General features: G+C 42.0%; 1 protein-coding gene and 1 pseudogene across 2 annotated transcripts in view; both read right to left on the reverse strand.

The window, feature by feature from the left end:
• Positions 1-1,718, reverse strand: part of LOC105887007 — an 11,278-nt pseudogene extending 9,560 nt beyond the window's left edge.
• Positions 1-5,057, reverse strand: part of MTHFD2L (methylenetetrahydrofolate dehydrogenase (NADP+ dependent) 2 like) — a 128,506-nt gene that overhangs the window by 46,514 nt on the left and 76,935 nt on the right. The window lies entirely within an intron of this gene.

The raw sequence follows: 5,057 nt of genomic DNA on the forward strand, positions 1-5,057 counted from the left end.
GGGGTTCCGGGCACGGAGAACGGAGGTCAGCAACACCGGGGTTCCGGGCACGGAGAACGGAGGTCAGCAACGACGGGGTTCCGGGCACGGAGAACGGAGGTCAGCAACGGCGGGGTTCCGGGCACGGAGAACGGAGGTCAGCAACGGCGGGGTTCCGGGCACAGCAAGGCTGGAGGCCGGGGACTGACTGGGAGGAGGCAGAGGCTCCTCTCTGTGCCTCCCCTCATCCCTGCCCTACTCCTTCCTCAGTGCTAATTAAGAAGTAGACAAGTCGGGCGGCGCCTGTGGCTCAAAAGGATAATAGGTCATCTCAATTTTTTTATTATAAGTATGAAATCAGCACACCTTATAAAATCCACGTGGAGAATCCAGAGAACGATAAAGGAATTGATATTTGCCTATCACCCATCAGATGTTCAGATGTCAGCAGTAACTACCCTTCTCAACTATGTCTAAATTCCATCCTTTCTCTTTTAGTGAGTGTGTATGTGGGGGAGTCATACGTCTTTTAATCATGGATAACATATAATTATTTTTTAAAATATAATTTAACTTGGCTGCGTATAATTTTTATAAATACACCACTCTAATGTTCCTACATTGTTGTGTGTTTAGACTGTTTGTACTTTTTGCTATCTGAAATAAATCTGATATCCTTGAATATTATCTCTATAAGCCTCATAATTCTCTTTAAGATAAATTCTTAAGTGTAGTATTTTGGGAACTCAGATAATGTCCATTCACAAGCTTCTGTCTGAAACAATTTCTTTAAATTCATATTTGAAAAAAATTTACTTAAGTTTACAATCTAACCCGGTGGCCACAGTACAGCTAATGCCGTCGTGTGAGTTCTTTCTAAGCCGTATAACACTCAACTGTGGGGCTGCCACTAAAATGTCGTAAGGTGTATCAGGATGTAGAGGAGGGGGAAACCCCTTCAGGGGTCCTTTCATTCAAAAGTAGTAAATTTACAGGTGCTATCTTAGTGACCTGAAGAATGTACATTATTGTTAGTGCACAGGAGGGAATTCGCATTCTGTGTGATGTACCGTGTTATTTTTAGTAATAAACCAAGTATCCTGGGAAAGCTGCATATTGTAACACGTCCTTCAGTGTGTGCACATGTGCAAGAGAGGGAGAATGTACTTTATAGATACAAGGAATCGTTCTGATTATGTTCAAAATAAACGTAAATAACAAGTATGAACCACGAACAGTAGGTCACTCAACAGAATCACTGCAATGTACCTTCCTTTTACAATGTCATATCTTGTCTTTGATGTCATCTTGATTTAAAGGGCACACAGCAGTAAAATACTAATACACCCGAACTCTGCACTCACAGAACTGGACTTACTTGAATTTGCTCCAGCAATAGTCAAAAAGCTCACACTTGTGCAGAGCACTCTTTAATTCTCGGGCTTTATAACAGTCATTTAAAAATAAGCAATTACTAATTAACTAAATCAAAAATAAATTTGGAGAAAATCCATGATAGTGAAAGAGGGAAGGACAGAGCTGGAAACACTTTTCTGATTACCTATTTAAACATGTAAAAAGGTTTAGCTCAGCTCTCACCGAGAGCTGCCCCAGGAGGCACGGCAGGCGTCCACCAGCTGCCGGTCCTCCCAGTTGGCAGGTGCACAGTCAGAGCCTCCACAGCACATTTCAGTCACCGCCTCCACACAGATTATTACACAAGTTTTGATGTGTAACATTTTGATTCCTAAATTTTTTTGAATTTTTAGTTTTCTTGGATTTTATTAATAATTAGATGCATGGATGCCATTTGCAAAGCCACAACTAATAAAGACTGCAGATCTAATAAAAACATCTAACTTTCTGCCAGTCAACTCGTCTGGAAGAGGCATCCAGCAATCCACAGACCACACGTTGAATACAGCACAGGATGGTGACTTGGAACAGCTAAGGAACGGCTCATATTCCTACCCGCACTAGAAAGTTCAGCAGTGGTATTTTCTGGTTCTTTCACTGAAGACAGTCATCATTTCTCAGCAGTTTCTCTGCCTCCTCCCTACCTTACCTTTAAACTCTGCAGGTGTAAGCTCTGAGTCAGCAGTGCTGATGCAATGCCACAGGAAGCCTTCCTGAAGTGGGACAGCCCTAAACAAGGTATTAGAGAGAATCCCAGGCTGAATTGGCCCTGAAGAGATCATCTTCCCCTCCTCACCTTCTAAGACAGTGGTTCTCATCCTTCCTAATGCCACAATGTATTTTCATTGTTAAAAAGGGGTTGTGACCTACAGGTTGAGAACCGTTGTTCTAGAAGAAAAGCTGAATCCAGGACAAGCACCTGACTTCTATTGAAGGAAATGCACCAACAGTGACTCTTCCAGTACTGAGAATAAGGCTCTCCACCAGCATAAAGAAACACAAAGATTCGTTTGTGGCTGCTGGAGGTCACAGAGCGAGCCTCACTTCAACACTGTCCTACTGCCGTTCTCACCATGCCCTACTCATACCATCTCGGTCCCTTAGATAATTAGATAACCTGGCCAAGCCACAAAATGGAAATGAAGTGAACTAAAGCAAAGGCACTGGGTAGTCATGACAAATGCACCCTGCACAGACTGGAAAAGCAAGCACAAACAGAACGTCCAGGTGTCAGAAGCGGGAATGACGCCAGGTTATTACAGGGGAAGTCAATGTAGGAAGACATTTTCAGGACAACTTTATGTATCTTCCATTCGGCATATTTTGGTTTATCAAAGACATTTTCTTATGTTACTCAAACAGTGGCTTCAAAGATGATAACGCTTGCAGGTATAAAAGAATAACAGTATGAAACAAACTTCAGAAAATACCATAATTCTTTTTATATGAGAAAAGTCAATGCTGGAGCAAGAACAGGCCATCTCTCCCTGGCCCTGGTCACCAAATTAACCAACACACTCCCAACATGTCAGAATAGGAGCGTGTTCAATTCACACAATAGGAACAAACTCATTCTAGACAGGTATACCCGTGGCTTTGTGTCCACTACCACCCATACCGGCTAATGACTTCCAAGTTTATCACTCCATACCAGAGTTCTCCCCCAAACCCAAATCCACATATTTCAGCCCACTACTGGACTTTTCCTCCTAAACACACAGCAAGTGGCTCAAATTCTAGCACAAACTGAACTCAGCTCCACGCAGTCACTTACCTCTCCAAACTTTGCTTCCTTGTGAACGGTGACGCCATGTATGCAGTTTCCAAAGGCAGCCAGTCCTGCCAGTCCATTTCCTGCTCCACCCTCTCACTTTCACCCACTCCTATGTTAGCTTAGACCCACATCAGTGCTACTTCCACTCTCATCCCTGCCCAGAGGCGACCAGAGCAACTTTTCTACCAATACAATGTTATTCTAGTGATTACACCTATCTACAGGTTGCCCATGACCTACAGGATAAAATCCACATCTCTCCGTTTACGATGCTGGGTGGTCCTCCCCTGAGCTTCTTCTCCATCTTTTACCACTCACAGACAGGAACCATCATCCTGAAAGAGTAAACATTTTCTTTGATTCATGTATAGCATTTTACAGCTCTCATTCTGCCTAATGAATTTCTGTTCATCCTGTGAGAGGGGACACAACTCACTCATCAGTGTGTGGAATGCAGCTAGCGCTCCCTCTCCAGGCCCTCTCTCTCTGCCTCCGTCTTTTTCTAGACAGACATATACACATCTATGCACACGCACTAGCAAGCTTTACAACATTAATTTATTTGTGCATCTTTGTCCTCTGCTGGTCTGAGATTCTCAAGAGCCGAAACCATATTTTATGTGTCTTTGTTTTTCCAGTACCTGGTATAAAGCCTCATAGCAGTAGTGGGCAAATACCCACTGCATGGGGCGAGTGAGCCCAAAGAAACACGCACAGAGGGAGCACCGTTTACAGCAGCAACACCATGGAAATAACGCTCATCCGCAGAAAGGGACACTGGGCTGAGCCGACAACTAGTGCTACACATTAACCTGGAACATGTCCGAATCATGGAGAGATTGAAACTGTGCATAACAATATTCAGATCTGATAAATGTGGGTGGTTAATATATAAGCATTAATATTATTTTTTGTTAGCATTATCTTCTGCATTTTTATGTTTTATGTATTTCATAATGTAAATCCTTTAAAGACCTGGTTGTAAAAATATAACAAAATGATAACACCAAGGCTTAGAGCAGTGATTTTCATCCAGTTGCCAGGAGAGGATCTTAGATGTGCTGTCAAAGTCTTCAAAGATTAAATTTTTTTTTTAAAAAGTTCAAAGTACATATACTCTGTATTCTTGTTTTTGATCAACATAACTTACGTGTTCCATGATATAAAAAATGGTTGAAAAACACTGGGTTAAACACATACCTTGAAGTGGCCCTCCCTGCTCCCTGCCCCATGACATACACACATGTAACCAAGTAGAATTAAGTTTGAAGAATGCACTGTTTCTCCATTTAAAATGTTTTCAAGGAAATCTATTTCTCCTTAGTGAAGAAAGATCTTTGACCTACCTGTTCTTTACTGAAGCACTTTTGGATATTGTTATGAAGCCTTCTTTTACTCATGGAAAATTAGAAGTGTTTGCATGTTGAAAGACCCTCCAAAGAAAAACTCAGCTTCTGTTTAACACATGCTGATACTATCAAGTAAAAATACTTCAAGATGAGAAGATCGTAACCCCCTTCTCTAAAGTCTCAACTAGAACAAGTTGAGGGAAAAAAAATACAAGAGTCTCAAATGAAAAAGGAAACCTTTGGATGGTTCTTAGGTACACAGTTTAGGGGAAAGGTATTCAATTTTGGAGACATGTTTTTATTTATTTAATATGGACACAGTCTATGTTATCAGAATGTCAACAACATAAATAAGAATTCTTTGGGGGCCACTTGATGAATTGTCTTATGTTTTTATTTGAAGCATATTGTAATTTTAGTCACAGAGTTGCAACCCGACAGTGCACTGAAGGGCAGGAAGGCTGGCTCGGTGCCTATAGCTCAACCGGCTAAGGCGCCAGCCACATACACCTAAGGTGGCGGGTTCGAATCCCCAGCCC

This window comes from Otolemur garnettii, unplaced genomic scaffold (assembly GCF_000181295.1).
Source record: "Otolemur garnettii isolate 467f Iridium unplaced genomic scaffold, OtoGar3 scaffold00039, whole genome shotgun sequence".
Taxonomy (NCBI): Eukaryota; Metazoa; Chordata; class Mammalia; order Primates; family Galagidae; genus Otolemur; species Otolemur garnettii.